Source organism: Cinclus cinclus, chromosome 4, assembly GCF_963662255.1.
Source record: "Cinclus cinclus chromosome 4, bCinCin1.1, whole genome shotgun sequence".
Taxonomy (NCBI): Eukaryota; Metazoa; Chordata; class Aves; order Passeriformes; family Cinclidae; genus Cinclus; species Cinclus cinclus.
The window spans coordinates 46298044-46316131 of record NC_085049.1 but is presented as its reverse complement, the minus strand read 5'-3'; the positions used below and the strand labels follow the sequence as shown (position 1 = coordinate 46316131).

The 18088-nt window shown below is 39.6% G+C and overlaps 1 protein-coding gene across 1 annotated transcript in view; it reads right to left on the bottom strand.

Annotated features, from left to right (window-relative positions):
- Positions 1-18088, bottom strand: part of TPH2 (tryptophan hydroxylase 2) — a 50051-nt gene that overhangs the window by 9804 nt on the left and 22159 nt on the right. The window lies entirely within an intron of this gene.

The following is an 18088-nucleotide window of genomic DNA, read 5'->3' as shown; positions in this document are numbered from 1 at the left end:
ATATAATTTGGGGTTTTTTCCATTCACTTCCTCCTTAACTCCCAACTCTTCCAGACTGGGTATCGTATTAAATGTGGAAGACCAGAAATTAACAGCTCTTTTAAGTTCAACAAATTTTTAGAAATTCAGAAATTATTAATTGCTTAGCCTCATAAAAGTTTCTGTAGAGCTAGTGATTCATACAGCATAGCACTATGAAGAAGGGTATAATAAAAGAATAATAAAAACGTGAGCCCTGTGTCTGATCCAAACCTGCTCAGTCAGCTGAGAAGGAACAGTGGCAGAGACTTTAAATGTCTCAAGTTTGATTCCATCATAGCAGTCAAATGCACAGACATCCATAAAGTGAGGTGAAAGTACAACATCATCAAACAAAACAAAACAAAGAAACAAACCCCCAAAAAAATCAAATTTCCAAATTGCTTTGCAATTGACTCAGGTAAATCAAGCTGACATAAAATTTTTCAGTACAACCAGTGAGCTGATGTCACCACTTAGGAGGCAGGCAAGACAACTGGTTTCCAAAAATGTTGTCTCAGGGACAAACAGCCAGGTACACAAAATGACAAAGGCATCACAGAAGTAATGAGTGAAGCTGAGAGACCTATCACAAAGAGTACAAACTTCACTTCCCTGCCTAAATATTTGCCAGAAGAGCTATCAGTAGGCCACAGACCCAATTGTACACATGCTGACACTGTCAGAAACTACTCAGCTTTACACTTAAATCCTACTAACATCTTTGAATTTGTCCCCCTCTTCCTCAAGGTTCCTCAAAGGAATCTATGAGGTAGTAGCTATTATGCTGTGAACATTAACATTCTGACAGACATACAGCAGTATTTGACTCCTGATAAAGCACAGTGATCATGCTGATTTTCATTCTTAAAACCAACAGCAGCTAAAAAGGAGTCTGGTGTTTATATGGTTTAGATCTGTAAGAACAGCACTTTGTCCCTATATGTGGGACACCTGTACTGTCGACCTTTCTTAGGCTGAAGAAGACCAAACCAATGTCATACTGCTGCCAGGAGAAAGTCAGATACCCACTTAGCAACCTACAGGGCCAGCAGAGGGAAGGAGGAGAAACGTCCTCCACTCCTCTGAGGATGTGCACTCCAAGGGTTGGAAAGTGCAGAAAGCAGAGAGCTAACACAGGCACTGGAGAGAGCAATCCCTGCTGTCCTGGGTGAGCAGTACCCTGTCCATGAGACAAGTAGGACTTGATTCCACTTCCTCCTTGATGGATAAAGAGTACATAAAGAGGGAGCTTCTTTTACATGAGTTCAAAAATTATTATAATTGTTACTGTTATAAAAGGGAGTCATATTCATGAGCTAATGCTTGCTGGTGAGAACCAATCTTTAGTATTTGTAAGACTTACACTCTCAGCATAACTATCTAAAATAAAACATATAAATGGCAATATGTCTGCTTACTACTAACTTGTGATATCAAACTACAGCATTAAGAAAAGCCTTTCAAATTAAAAGCTGATTTATAAATTTGCCATATGCAACAACTACAATTTTGTATTTAAGAGAGCCCTGCTTAGCCAAGAAAGTGCAAAGCTCACCCAATGCTGCCATCTTCAGATCCTCAGTCAGCAATACACAATTCCCCCCACCCATCTGCTCCGACACACAAAGGTGGCTAAGTGCACTAGAGTTTGCAGGATTTGGTAAATTGTGTTCTCAAGCCTACAAGGCATACTGATAAGGAATTTAAATATTAACTATATAGCAACATTTTTTATAGACCAGACACAGAGATACCCCAGTAAATGCATCTCTTTGTATGGTAAACTACAGTTGTGATGCTCTATATTACACACAGGATGAGTACACTGGAGTGAGAATGACCAAACAAAGCAGTGGCTGTTGAGATGAATAAATTTTTTGAAGCCTCATCTGAAGACAAAGTTGATTATTATACTGCTTTTACATTTAGGCTGGTGAATGCAGGCACAAACAGGGGCATCCAGGCTCTCCTGCTCTGATTTGAAATCTTGGACAGGTCTCTGGCATACTCCCTAGACTCTGGCCCCAGATATTTGGTTCCTCTACAAACTACAGTAATATCTGGTTATCTGCCTTTACTTTCAGTTCCACCTCATCTTTGGGGTGAAGTGTGCATTTGCTACAACCTATAGATAGGGTCTTGAAGTAGGAAAGGTGGCTTTCCATGTCATATAAATTCTGAAGCTCTCAAAGAGACTTGCAGTAAAACACTGCTCTGTTAGTCAAATCAGCAAAATGAGATGAAGGATCAAAATGCCAAATGAGAGATTAGAAATAGTTTTTATACCAAGTGGCATCAATCAAGATTGTGCCAGAAGCACAAGTCTGTCCTCAGTAACATTTTATTCTATTTCTCTTATTTATTCAAAAATATATGAAATATGTTTTACAGTCATGCTCATGAAACATTATCTAATGGGTTCAAAAATTACTCAACAGATGCATGGAAGAAAATCCAATAAAGGACTATAAAATAGTAATATAGCAGATTTCTTCCTTCAGAGCCCTTGAATCAAAAGTCATTGGCAAGTAAAGCAGTACATCAGGAAAATACCACCGTATGGCTCTCAACATAGACTGTCCTGCAGATGTCTGAAATTGCCTGTATCAGAGACTAGACACTGGCATAGCTTGTCTGGCCAAGTGTATATGTGATTTTCGGAGTCAGATCAGTTGTCCTGCTATTGATAGGAAAGATATAGAGAACATCAAGCCCTGGCAAACTCCAAACCTGGTCTCCAGGGTAAATACAGTGTCTCTTTGTATTCAGATATTGCCCTGCATTATAAACTGGACTACCATAAGAAAAAGAAAAAAGCAGTGACAGCTGTGACAGCTAACAGGAAAAATCGTTATTCGAGGGTGCTGAGATATTTTCAAAGGCAGAAAAAAAAGGTCTGATAGGCTCAATTCTCCTCACCTGTCTAGTTTCTTAAGCCTTTGAAAATCCCTTCTCACACATCATTTTGCATTTGAGAATCTCCCTCCTGGGACCTGTGCAAAGAGCTTGTGCATGGTGTTGAGTCCTAGTGTCATACAATCAGTAGTAAAAAATCTGACTTGTTCATAAAAAGGCCTTTCAAGCCATTCCACTTTGTTTAATTTTCTTGTAGTATAGCTTGAATATATTGGTACAGAGACCAATACTTGTGTTCACTTGGCAATACAACATGAGATTCTATGTGTTCTCTGAAAGTACCTTATGAAATCATTGTCAGGATGAATCCTGAGAACACCAAGCATGCCAAGAGCTGATTCACTTGTGCTCCCTGTCACAAGAGGGGAAGAATGAGAGACACTGTAATTGCATGACTGCAATCCTTGTGCATGGGCAGAAGGCTCACCACTACATGAACTGGCAATGTCATGGGCCTACAAACCCAAGCTGATGTGTAATAGCATAAACAATCACTTCATATGTATATAAAATTAGTTGCCATGAAGAAAATACAACTATTAATATATGTAAGTATTTGAAAGACCAGTGCCAAAAATATCCTTAAGAAAATATATTTACCTTGTTTCTAATGGATTTCAGATTTCAAAGGATATCTGAGTGGAGCATTTAATTCAAAAACACGTGATATGTTCACAATATGCAAAGATTGATTCCTTTTTCTTTAGGAGTCCTTTGGTATTTTAGCTCTAAAAATATCCACCTAGAGATTAAATCTCTCATATAGTTGTAATTATCTCATAAATAAATAAATAATTATATACCACTGAAAGACTTTTAAAAATCCCATTGTTAGAAATTAACCATAGGAATTAATGAAATAAAAGTGTTTCCATTGCCCCTGAAACAGGTGCTCAAATTGCAAGTAACTCTCAACTCAGAAATATATGTGACTCTCATTTGTGCTTTCTTTCTTCATTCAGAGCTGGTGCAAATAAATTTTTGAATAGTTGCTTATTTTTCAATCTCAAAAACATCAACAGTCACAAAAAAAACCATCAAAACCCAGCTGGCATTTCACATTTGATTGAATTATTCAAAATTCACAGTCTGTTGAGTAGTATCAGGAATGCTCTACTACAAGAAACAGATAGATGTAACAAAGGTAACCCAGGCAACTAGCCAATACAGCCCAGTGTTGGAGTCCAGATCTCAAGCAATACCAGCTATATTACAACTATTCATGCAGGAACATTTTTGAGTAGAAATGCAGGGAGATTTTTGAACAACAAATAAATCCCATGATGAGCTTGTGAATAAAAAAGCAGAGAAGTGCAATTCAATAGCCAAGTCACATTACAGATGGTTGACCTACCTCCAACAAAGGCAGTGACCCTACTCACAACCAATAGCACTTCTAAATAAAAAAAACCAACAAAGTTTAATTCTTCAGATTTACCTTCTTGAAGAATTTTATTTAGTCTGCCACTTTGAAAAGCATTTAGGCTCAGTGAAATGAGGTTTCATACAGGAATTTCAAAATGAATATATTTAACAATAGCCTCCTTTTTTGCCTCATCTCACTTGTTTGCATTCAGACCTTTCACTAAGGGTGAATGTTTTCAACAATCTCTCTATAAACAATAGTTCGAGTAGATGTGATGCTGCTCATTAGAGCACTCTGGGATAGACACACACCAGCCTTCACATTTCTGCTGACAGTCACAGCACACAGTCCCGCTACATACAAATTCCTCTAATGCAAGGTTTGACATGCTCAGAGAAAGCATGGCCTATAGTGAGCTCAGGGGGGCTTAATCCCTCATGAATATTTTGAAATTATGCTTGTTTTTTCAGGAGTTTCTGCAGAAAAACTCATAATGGTAACTAAAATAAAATTATCATTGTGAATTTGTTAGGGAGCAGAAAATGTATCTCAGGCAGCCCAAGTAAGGAGGCAACATTATACTTCCAATATTGGGGAGCCCAGCCAAGACAAAACAATTTGTGTGGCAGCTGCCAACCTTGTAGGTTCAACATGACTTCCAGAGTAAGACCTGGAGAACACTCCTACTAACAATTTTGTGTCTCTTGTGAGAATATTTCTGTCATCCATTCTCACATGAAGGAGGCCCTCTTGCTGCTCTAAAGAGGAAGCAGAGAGAGCAGAGGATGAAAAATTTCAGGGATTTTTCTGCTGCTGCAAAAGAAGTTAGTTCCCACATAGCTGAAGTCACGTAATACCCCACTCCATGTTTGAATTACTTCAAAGTAATCTGAACTTAGGTTTGCTCTGTGCAAAGATGATGTCTGTTCAGCCCACTCACTTTATCTCAGTTGAAAACCCTGAAGTGCTTTGGAGATGAAGAATCAGGAACCTCAACACTTATGCAGAAAGTCTGGTGTTCCCTGGCAAGGCAGCAATTCCCTTCCGTCAAAGCTAGTGGTCACAGAGATGGAGTAAAAAATCAATGCCCCAAAAAGCATACTTGCTGAACACTGCCAGAAAAAGAACTCCTATCTTTTTCAACATAATTAGCTAACAGTGCTAAAGCTTAATATGCAGCTAAGAAGATGAGATCACTGAAACTAGAAACTGCTGTTTAGATATTGTTAAACCTAAGTCATTGAAGCCCTAATGCTTTGCCCTTCCTATTTCCCCTTCCCTGTCATTTGACTCTTATCTAGAACAACTTCTAAAACCTGGGGGTTTAAGCTTTATTAATTTCATGTGGAGTTATTAAGGAAAAATGATGTGCCATAATGAGCCATTTCCTTTCCACTTTATTTTACAACATATAACACGAATTCATGTTCAATGCTCCCTATTTTAGCTGAAGTGAGTATTCACTCATTTCTTTTTCAAGCTGTTGGTTCAAATTTCAGTCATCCAGAGATTTCACATAGGTAACACAACAGGGACAGTGACGTTTGTTTGACATGTTAGCTGGGGATACAGAGACAGTGTCCACCAAAAGTCAAATTTTAAAGAAAAATGGTGAGCAAGCATATCACCACTGTCCAACCACACTCTTCAGTCTATGCTGCCTCATATGACACACTTAGTTCAGTAAGATTCTTCAAAATTCACAGACTACAAGCAGTCTTTATGGCTTTTCCATTCCTATTTTATGCCTCTTTGTCCTGCTACTCTTACATATGTGGACTTGGCATTAACACAATCTGTCAAAGTAAGAACAGTCCTGATTTGCTAAGCTACAAGGTCAAGGGCTAGTACCCCACAGTTCTTCTCAGCATTGTGGCTTATGCTACAACTTAGAGAGTATGATTTCTCCAGCGAAGAGCCAGGGACTTGAACAATGACAGGAGGCATCACACAAGTGAGAGAAAATTTGAAACAAATACACATACAAAGAGACCATTTATCTGTCCTTTGCCTGACAGCATACTCATTTTATGGGCCATTGACCCTAGGACTGTTACCCCAAACTGTGAACTGCCTTAATTAGAAGAATATCTAGAGAATAGACAAGAACCATCTTAGACACTTTTCTTCCCCCAGCATCCAGAGCCAGAATCTCTCCAGAAGCCTAACTCAGTCCTCAGGACACATTTTCCACAGTTACCTGTAGACCTCAGCACCAGCCCAACATTTTTTGTCCTTCTCTAAAAAGGCTATCTTCCACTCCACGGCAAGAATTCTAAGCAGGCGACTCAGAAGAGAAAGCATAAACTTGCAGCACTCCATGAAACACTCTGCAGGCTGGGGAGACAGAATTCATCCTTTTGAAAAAGCTGCAATGCTCCAAGGAAACTGTAAAAGGAGAAAACTGGCACAGGACTCTCTTCCACTTATCCGGGGAGAAACTTTTGACAGACTGGCTGACTAAATCCACAGATTATCAAGTCACAAAGGTGAACTACTCACAGTGCACAACTCACAAAGGTGAACAACTAATCACAGTGCAGGCAACCCTCACTTTTATAAGCAGGGAGTTTACTGAACCACTGCCCTGTGCCAGTCCACTGTCAGAATTAATTACTGTGAGCTGTGAGGCTTCTTTAGAAACTATCCTCAGCCAGCCCAGAAACAGACCCCTGGTGTCCTCCCTAACAGGCTTTCCCCTGGGGAGGGCACCAGGCCCATGTGGTGCTCATGTGGTGCTTCTCGTGATGCCATTCCCCGAAGCAGGCTGTGTCCCCACCAACAGCCAGTTACTGCCTATGACAGTTGTACTGCAGGGAGTGATGCAGGAGAGCCTCTGAGCCTCCCATGTCATTTTAGCCAAGGATGGGTATGAGCTCCTTGCGTACACGATCAGCTACAAAACTCCTAACGTATCTCCTAGTGACTGGAGGCTACACCTTCAGAAAGGGGAGCAGCCTCCTGGGGCTGAAAGGATATCAAAACTTTTTCAAGTTCCGTAACTGTGGGGGCAAAAACACATTGAGAGAAGAAACAGGGACAACTGGCCAGTGAAGTTTCAAGAGTCTAATTTCAAGGAAAAAATGCACTATTTCTTAATAGTCATGTTCATTTCAAATTTATTTCTGAACAAATTCTTCGTTCCAAAATTACCAACATCCACACTTTCTTTCTGAACATTTTAAAAAGAAAATTTAGATATATCTATTTACTGAAAACTGATTTAATAGCTACTACTTGTTTTCAAACATCACTGTTTCTAACAACAACACTGCATTTAAACTCAATGTTCTTTTAATCACATAAATGCCAAGGGACTCCCAAAAGCCATTGTGACTCTTAATGCATTAACTCAACCTGCTTTGCAAAAAAGAAGCAAAAAAGATAGTAGGCATAAGCACAAAAGTGTAAGTTCTATTCATGTCAAGCTGACAGACAGATCAAAGAAGAAAAGTAGCTCGGGGAATTTTAAATATCTATTAATTTTGCTACTAAAAATATATCCAAATTGAAGATGTCTTTCACAGCCCCAAACAAAATCTTTTTCAAGTATAGTTGAGCACCTTCTTTCAGCACCCTGATTTTCAGCAGTGAGGGTATCTAAAATTAATCTATCATAACCACAGAGTGGTCAGCTGAGTCACCACTGACTTACTTGCCAGCAGTGTGTAAGCACAAAGCAAATCACATGAACATGTATTCAGCAAGGTGGAAAAAATATACTGGGTAAATACCTGTGAGCAGAGAGATCATGGCTATTCACTGTACCAAGGTCAAAGGAATTTACAGTGCCTGTGGTCTGGGGAGGTGACTTACCAAATGTGAAGATAACTCCAAAATTGTCACTAGTGATCAGATTCCCATGGATATGCAGGAATTCTGCACCTGTACAGGTCCTAAATTCATTGCAGATATATAGCATAGATCTGTAGGTAAGCTAATATGCTTATTCAAAGATGAAAAAAATATTCCTATAAAGGTGTTTACATTTGAGAGATGTAAAATGTTTTGTTAAACTATAATTTTAGCTACTTTTATGTAGTCAAACTATATAATTATTACAATTACATCCTACTGATTCAAGGTAGGGAACAAAAATCTGTAGGGAAAAAGAAAGAATAAAGTGCTTTACAGGGAAAAAAATATTAATTGGTGAGTACCCACTCTTTCCAGCATGTCTTGAAATAGCTCTGAGCTCAAACTGCTTTATCTAGCATTATTAGTAGACACCATCTTCATGAACGTCCATAGAAAGTTCTCTATAAGGTACAAAATATATAAAACAGCTGACAATTGAAACAAGATTCTTCAGTCTAAACTAATGCAGTGTTTGATGCAAAAGCAAACTAACAGAATAAGAGAGTGGAGGAGTTTTTCAAAGTGTGCCTGAAAGGACACCACCAATTTGAAGTCCTGTTGACCTTGCCCTGCAACTATTTCAGCCACAGCTGGAATCAAACCAAAACAGCCAAAATTAACAGCCACAAGGCCCTTCGCTGTAACCTTGTCTTTGATTTCAACAATGCTTTCAGGTTTAGAGTACTTGTTTTAACTTTCCAAAATCATCAACAAATAAAACAAAAACCTTTATGCAATAACTTCAGAAGTCCTGCTAGCTCTACCAAGTAGCTAACAGAATTTGTTGCATGTTGTACCACACAAGTTTGGACAAAGAAAGAGACACAACTGTAAAATCAAGTCCTCCAGAATCAATTCAATCCCTGCAGAAACCCTTATTTCTAAATAAGATGTTTTGGAAAGTAAACGATAAAGATTAATTTTACAGCAACAAATTATACTTTCATTTGTATGTGTACAACTCTACATCTTTTAGGAGACAGTACACATGGAAATGAGGTTAGTATCTAGCCCACAGACCTAGCTTATTGAAAACAATGGCAAACTACCCCTTGGCCCTCTGTAGCATCAGCATTGAACTTATAAATATATAATTAAGCTATAATTGTAAAATTATTATGGTAGATCACCCAAAAATATCACAATTAAAATTTATGGGACCATATTCCATCCAGCACTTTGATGCCATTTGACAGAAAGGTGACTACAGGCCACGGGAAGAACCACTTCCAAAGTTGCAGCACTAAGGAATTAAGCCCTCAGCATAGTTATGGATGCCAGAAGTATTTTGTCTTACTTCCACACTTTAATTCGTGCATACAAAGAAAGCACTCAAACATGCTGGGTAAGATGATTAAACTGAACTCATGAGGTATGTCCAGCCCTATGATTGTGAACTTTAAATTGGGATCTGTTCAGCTCCGTAAAGGTATGTATTTTAAGACTCTTTCCATACCATACTCTTTGGGTTATGCACCATAGCTACATTGACAACCTTTTGGAAGCAAAATTATTTACTGAACTACCCCAGACAAGAAAAAGAATAATGAAGAGTTTGAGGACATCAATGAGACTGCATCTGGAGTGCTGTGCTCAGTTTTGGGCTCCCCAGTATAAGAGAGAGATGGAGTTCCTGGAGCAAGTTCAGCAAAAGGCTATGAAGATGACTCAGGGACTCAAGAGCACCTCTCTTTTGAGGAGAGACTGAGGGAGCTGGGCCTGCTCAGCCTTGAAAGAGATGGCTGAGAGGGGACCTCTCAGTATCAATGGCTATCAGTATCTGAAGGGGGAGGGTGACAAGAGAAGGTTTCCAGGCTCTTCTCAGCAGTGCCCAGCAACAGGACAAGAGGCAAGGGGCAGAAACTGATGCACAGCAGTTCCACTTCAGTATGGGGAAGAACTTTACTGTGGGGGTAACCATGCACTGAAACACACTGCCCAGAGAGGTCATGGAGTCTCCATCAGTGGAGACATTCAAAAACTATCTGGAACACAATTCTGCGCAATGTGATCCAGGATGACCCTTCTTGAGCAGGGAGGTTGGACCAGATGATCCATTGTGGTCCCTCCCAAATTTATCTGTGATACTTTGACTCTGTGATTACACGTAACTGTTTTGGTTTCTGCCTGAGTGCAGAATCTCCTGGCTTCCTTCTCCTGATGGGGTCACGAACCTCTGAAATGAGAGTTGGGTATGCAGGGCAGCAGGCAACAATGCAGCAGGATGCACAAATCCCTGAGGAAAGGGAGACTGGAGCTGGGCCATCTCCACACCACTGTGGGTCCCAGCCAGGTAACCAGGCAGCTGCATTCAGGGAGCTGCTCCAAAGACAACCTCCCTGCAGTGACCAAAGCTATTTTTGCACTGTACTCCTCAGCTCTGGCTCCATGGAAAGCATGGGTAAAGCCAACTCCTCCACCTGTGCACTCACAGCACAGACATTCCCTCAGTCCTAAGCAAGACCTAGACATGACTGAAATGAGCTGCCACACGCTAAACCCCTTCACTTCCCCGCATACCTGTGTGCTGCTGCTGGAGGAAGTCCATGTCTTGTACAAAACACTTAAATAATGTGTTACAGTGTCAACAATACCTACACAGAGCCCAGGATTCTTGCTTTCCTTCTACATACTGTTGAAAGCATAGGGGTAGTCAGGAACAGCAGAAGCAATATATTCCTAACCTTTCCTTTATTGCTGTTTCACCCCCAATATTTAAACCTTTATTCCTGTAATTTATGAGTGATTTGTTAGTAGCTCCTACCCAAAATGTTTGTCTTATTGTTGCTCAGTGGAAGTTTATGATGCTGGGTACTTTCTTTTTTCGTGGTTACATATGTTCTATAAAAGACACTTTATGCCTTTTTGTTAATACATTAGCAACTCTAGGTCAAAAGAGAGAAAAAAAATATGCGAAAAATCCTATCAAAATTCACAGACTCCTTTCACCCATTCCTCAACCTTTGTCAACTGGATGCAACACTGAACTGGAAGATGCTTCCAATTGCCACTTGCATGCACTCCTAAGTTACACAATTTTTTTCTAAGCTATTTTTCAGGCTCACTTCTATTACTACTGTAGCAGAGCAAATGTTCAGGGTGTGAGCTATTGAACTACTGGCAAAGATTACTATTGCAGAATCTGCAATTTCTTAATGAAAATGAAGTTGCTTCTGAAAATAAACAAACGTAATTAGCAAGCCAGTGCTGTGTGAAATTTGCACCATTCTCTTGTTAACCTCTATGTCAAAACGTATTACTTGTGTGCATGAAAATTTGCATTTGCAGTTCAGTAACCTCAGAGATTATGATCTAACCACTTTTGGAAACAAAATGCTACAAGAAATAAAAGCAAACCCAGTCTCTGGCTGCAATTTGTTATTTTAATAGAATCTTTTTCTTTAGCATTTCTAACTGCTTAGGGCTTGATCTTCATAAATCACATCCTGTCTAAAACAAACTATATTATTTCTACAGAAAAGTTTCTAATTTCTTCCCTGTTCCTAATGAAGTCAAATTAGCTCTATCTTGCATCTAGCTTACTCATTACAGGGCTGGGCCCAAGGATGCGTATTTATAAGTACTTTATAGAACAACACTGTTTCTAGTTACTTGTGAGTGCAAATTTTTGTCTGAAATGGTAGCATGGGACCCTTTCAGGAAGCAGGTTACTGACTTGAACAACTGGGCACCCTCATGGCAACAGGTGAGCCCTCTTTCACCTTCTTAGCTTTGAGGGACCCAGTATAAAGTACAAGATGTTTCTTTTTGAGATTAACACATTCTATGTTGACCTACCCTTTTCTGATCACAAACTGGAGGGACTCACATCCGTGTATGGCGATGCAAGATGGATCCACTGAATCCTACTTTCTTTCTGCATCCAGCCTATTTCTTTCATCCCTAAGCAACAACTTGTGTCAGCTCTACAACACCAGGTCCAGTCTTCCTATCATACAAAAGGTTCCCACTTCTATAGCAAGTACATCCAAAACTGACTTGACTCCACAGTGCTAAACTTAATCAAAAACTCAGGTTAGCTTTCAAGCTGTTCATTTACTGCATTCCACAGCCTGGTGACTGATAAATCCTCTCTCTTTTCCAGTTCTAGCTGGAAAGGATTCAGGGGAGAAGTAACATCCTCAGTAGCATGATGAGAGACTAAACAAACTATTGGTTTCCTACCCAGGAAAAGAGAAAACTAAGCAAGAAAATGTGTTCTGTAGTCATGGTGGCATACAGAAAGCCTCCAGGGATTATTTGATCATTCTCTCTTCATATACAAAAATACTAGTTGAAATCAGGTTAAAAGCAACAAAATGAGACAGTTTACCAGACAGTGGATAGTTGAGCCATAGAGCTCATTGACAAAGTTACTGCAGGTACTAAAAATTTATGTGTCTTCGAACATAAACAGCTGTCTCTGGACAGAAATCCTTTCAAGATAATTAGATACATAGAAACCACATTTGTGAGAACAAGAGCTCCCCAAATTCCCGATTGGTGAGAAGCTTGGAAAACCTTTGAAAATAATCATTTATGTTCATCTTGTTCTTTCATCTCCCCTAAGCAGCTGTTTATGATGGGCGCAAGTCACCAACCATGACCCTGACTAGCAGAGCTGTTCTTACAGATCCAAACCTCGAAACAGGCTCTCCCTACCCAGAAAAAATGCCTTAGCAGACTGCCACAAATCCTGCAGAAAATATTGAGCATTAGCTCCCAATTCCAGTAATGGAACTCTTCAATCTGGAGTGCTAGTTTAAAGCTAGTTAAACATCTCTGCTGATATTTTTCTTCTTGGGCCACAAATGTCTGACAGAATGACTGCAAATAATGCACTTCAGGAGACCACTGCAGTATTCTAAAATATTAAATATTGATCCCTGGAATCTACAGTTGATTTTTCTCCCCTTAGTCCTGTTTTGTGACATATGTACTATCTTTTCTGCCCACCTTTTTGATTATGCATAATGTAGGAAGGACTTCACATCAGTGCTTCAGCTAGGTTATTGAAAAATATTGCTGAAACAAACATTTAAAAATGGACACCATAACTTTTTATTAATTCCTTTAGAACAGTTTTCAGAGCAAGCTCATAAATTATGGAATGGTTTTAGAGCAGTGGTCAGTGAGCCCAGCTACACCTTAACAAACAAAGTAATCCATTGCTAAGTTATCCTTTACTCCTGATTCAAACACACCTGTGTGACTTTGTAATGGTCAAGAAGTCCACAAAATTTCATCTGCTTCTGCTCCTTGCTAAAGTTTCAGGTTTCACACTTGGGCAATTTCCAAATGCATCTTCATATAGGTGGTTTTGCCTGGTTAAAGTCAGGAACAGAAACATTGCCCAGGCCATCTACTGATGAACAGTACAGGTCACAGTATTACAGGACAATGTCTGTCTATAGTGATCCATCATACCTGATTTCAGCTTTATTGTCCTAGCTTTTACCCTGGGAATTGATTTGTCTCCCTTAGGAGACATACAGCCCAAATCAGAGTAATTTCATATGTCTCCTGTAAGCACGTCAAAATTTACTCAAGCAGTTTTAAGTCATACTCAATCCCAGCCATGCTTCTGCTCCTTTATTCACTAACTACTAGTGTAGCTGGAAGTAACACTTTTGCAGAAAACTCCATTATGTCACCACTGGATTTAAGGTGCTCACTGTGCTCATTCTTGGCATCTGTCACACATACATGGCATGCAACTGGGATACAGAAAAAAGACTAAGATATTTGAATGTCAAATTTCAATATGTTTAGTGTCTACCATAGCTCTTGGGCTATTATACCGGGTTTCAGTTGGCCAATACATAATTATTTTTATATGTCAGAATAGCTTCAGCAGGGGAACTGGTCACAGACTTATAGTGATGGTTAGTTCTCTATGAATCCTTTCACAACTATAAACGAGAAACACACAGGTCTTTATTTTTTAGATGTACAGTAGGATTGTTCAAAATCTCAAATTTTCTTCTCAGCTTCATTTGCTCATCCATGGAGGAAGACAGTAAGCCAGTTCACAAACCATACTTACAGCCTAGAAGTACTAGATAGCCCCAATGGGAAATCCAATCTGTTATTTGTGAAAATGAGAGGCTATTCTATCTAGTGAGACCAGGAATGCTGAGTCTTCCCTAAGTTACCAAATGCTACTTAGTCTTTACCTGAAACATCCCATTTCTTCCATTCTGGTTATCTCCTCAGCAAGCATAATGGAGAATTGTTCTAAATTATGTGACAGATCTTCAGTGTGGGAAAATGACTAGAATGATGTCAATAAGACCAGAAAATTCTGAGGGAAGACAGGCAGGTAAAGTCACAAGAGCTACCACAACCCAGACAGGTGGTTCTGAATGTTGTTTTTAAGCCAGTATATAATTTTAAAACATTTTGTTTGTGATACATACATTGATAAATTAAAGCTAGTTTTAGAAATGAACTGTTGGCCTCAGTCACCCTCCAGACTAGGTAAAACTTTAAGATTCATAACAAGCCTGAAATACATTTACAAGATCTCATCACACAAAATTCCTTCAAATTTAGAAGCAATTTTTGTGATTTACAATGTAAAGGACAGCCAGAACCAAAGAAATTTATTTCTACTGTCCCATGCTGTTAAAACACAATAACAAATATTATCAAGAAAGATGAAAGTTTTACAGCTCTAAAGAACTGAATTTTTAAACGTAACTTCCAGTGAGAAATTAATGGGAAAAAACTTAGTGCAACTAATTAGGCCCTAATGACCAAATTCTTGGGTGGAAAGATTTGGAGATGAACTGCATGAAAAAGACACTCTGCTAACCTCTTTTCTGAACTGCCACACACTGAATTTCACCTACACAAATACATCCTATACATACTGCATCTTGAATGGCAACCTGAGCTGCACTGGAACAACTTAGCAGGAGCCAGGAGTCATTTCTGCCATTAGCAAGATAGGCAGCTTCCTGCTTTGCAACTTGCAGCTTTACAAAGACAGCTCCCAAGTCCACAAATTACAAGTTAACACTGAAATGTAAATCAAGATGCATTTTTTGGTACAATTTTCCTGACAAAACCTTACGCTATGTGCTGTTAAACATTGTAAATGATATACTATATAAATTAGTTGAAACACCTCATGTCAAGTCCTCTTTACAGTTTATGGTTTGATAGGTAAGCAGAAAAGACAGCCTTTTTTATTTCTGTACTATGTGAAAATAGAAAGACCAGACATGCTGAAAAATCAGCTCAAAAGCAGTTTTAGAAAATCAGTCAGAACAGGACAAGACCTGAGTAATGATGATGATAACAATTACAGCCCAGACATGCATGTCCAATATTGTATTTCCTCAACCACTAACTGCATTATACTGCACTCCACATAAAGGAGTGTACTGTGCAAATATTTTGCTCTGTTTCAGTAACATAATCTCTGTCACCTTTTCCTGTGTATCTTCCCTCTTTCTTACTCTCCTAAAAGATTGTAAATGAAAATGGAATCTCTCAACAAACCACTACAAAGACAGAATTTTGGTTCTTTCAGTATTCCTCTCTCACAACAAAGCAGAAGCAATTCCTTTCTTCTTTCCCCCACCTGACTACAAGACCCCAAGAGGATGAAGGGAACTTGCATACTGTCTTTTCAGCTCTCTTTCCCTGCCGCCATTCTTCTCCCTCCAGCTGGCCAGCACCAGGGCCCCTGCAATGCTCTCCCATTTAATTCCTGCCCTGATGGGGTTGCACAGACATGACTAATTGCAATTTACAAAACACTTCTAGTCTGCCCAGGCACCAGGCTCCAGCTTGTTCTACATCCAGTGTGTCAGCCCTGCAGGGACAAAAACATCAGACGTTTCCTTTGCAGCTCAGGCTAGGGCACAAAGAGCAGATCTATCAAAGCTGATACACACACTGTGTCTTTTTGAGAGCAGAACAGAGAAAAAGATTATGAAATCACCTGCAATAACTCTTCTCTTTCTGGTCTGAATTCCTAAGAGGTGTTTTCCTCTCTTCCTAATGCCATTGTCCTCCCTGTAATGCCTCAGCACTTAATGTCACTATCTTTTGAAACAGGTCAGGCTAATGGCGAGCTTGCTTTGGGCATATTGATTCAAGCTCATTAATATGCATACTCTCTCTCTCTCGGTTCGTTTCTCTATTTACTTTGAAGTTGCCTCGCTGGAACCTGCAATGCTTTTCTGTGTTAAGACTCTTGGCTGGCATTCTCAGCTTGCTGTGTCTGTTTTTTATCTAGGATGGAAATGGGATTGAACACTGGAAAAGTTAGTCAATGGTACCTCAGGTGACATTTGGTGCCCAGCTGAATGAATTTCCTGGCCTCCTCACCCTCACCACTGAGAGGTATTCTTTCTACTTGCTCTCAAGTTGGCTGTTTACATTGCACATTTTAGGGCGAGTAACATCTCTGTATTTGTCAAGCATCTGCCCCAGGGGAGCACAGCCCCTCATTGTGCTCCTACAAAAAATAACACTGCCAGACTCTTCCTAAGTGTGTCTTCCACCTGAAAGAGCTATTTCCAGCACGGGAGGACAAATCAACTTTGACTCAGATATCAGATTCTCAGTGTGATAAGGAAAAGTGATTCAGCTGTCTTCTTCTATTTTTTGCTTTATGATTCAGAAGCAGCTCATTGTTCAGATGACACAGTCAGTCATAAATGGGAATTTTTGTGAGGGGGAGGAGTACAAGCATTTATATAACATCCAGAGGTCATTTTATATTAATATCTCTACCCAAACAACCCAGTACCAACTTTGTCCTCTGCACCAGGCACGTGTCATCCAAGGTTATTTGGGAGTGAAATATTTGAGCATGCCATTTTCCTCAAACTACTTACAGGGACAGCCAGTTAGCTAGTTTCTCCTAAGACTGCATGTTATGGTAAGGTAGGTCTGTTTCCTACTAAATCACTCCCAAGCAAATGTGGAAATGCCTACTCAAGTTTCATGATTCCTCCATACAAACAACAGTTTCTTCTCCAGACACATCCAATTGAAAAACAAGGAACACACCTGGAATCATGTAAGAGGAGTTGGCCTTGATCAAGACATCAAGCCTGTCTAACTGAGGAGTGAAGATTAAATTCAGTGGCTTCTTCTGGAAAGAGCCAGAAGATTCAAATCAAACAGGATTCAAATCAAACAAAGGACTACAAATACCTTTTATAGCAGACGGGACTCTGAGCCTCTGCTAAGCCAGCACATCAAAACTTCTACAGTTTAATTGAACCTAATTTGACTCTACATCCAACAATTATTTCCAAGCCTTTAAATCCCCACTGCACTTCTTGTATAGAAGAGCAGCAGTATGCTGCAAAAGTTTTAAAGTAATAAATTCCCCTGCTCAATCCCACAGAATTTTTCAGAAGACAAGATGTTTAAATGTAGAGCTTTATAAATATGGAGGTTTTTAATTCAATATAGTTATTTTAATTATTTGCCATATTTGTTTTAGCAGGATCCACCAAAGGAGATATACAGTAAGTTAAAACAACTGGACAAAGCAAGTGGTAAAGACCAGTGGTCACTAATTTATGTCATGATGCAAGGGGTTGCATCCCAATCACTGGAATATGACAATAGAGCAAGGCTGATAAGTGGTCAGGAGTGGAGTCATGACCCCTTGACAGGGTCCCTCACATGAAGGCCGTGAAGGCTCCATCTCAGCAGCATCTAACAGCTTTAAAACACACACAGCTCACACTGTCTCCTGGCTTGTGACTCAGTTGATGCAACATAGAATCCATCTCCTAGATGTTGGCTGAGGCACTTGGTCTAGATCTAAATCAAAGCTGCACATCCTTGGCTTAGTAACTACATATTCTCCACAGGGAGCAGCAGGCAAGGATGCAATGTCATCTTAAAATCCATCACACACTGGAATACAATTAAGAGCTGAAAAACTGAACA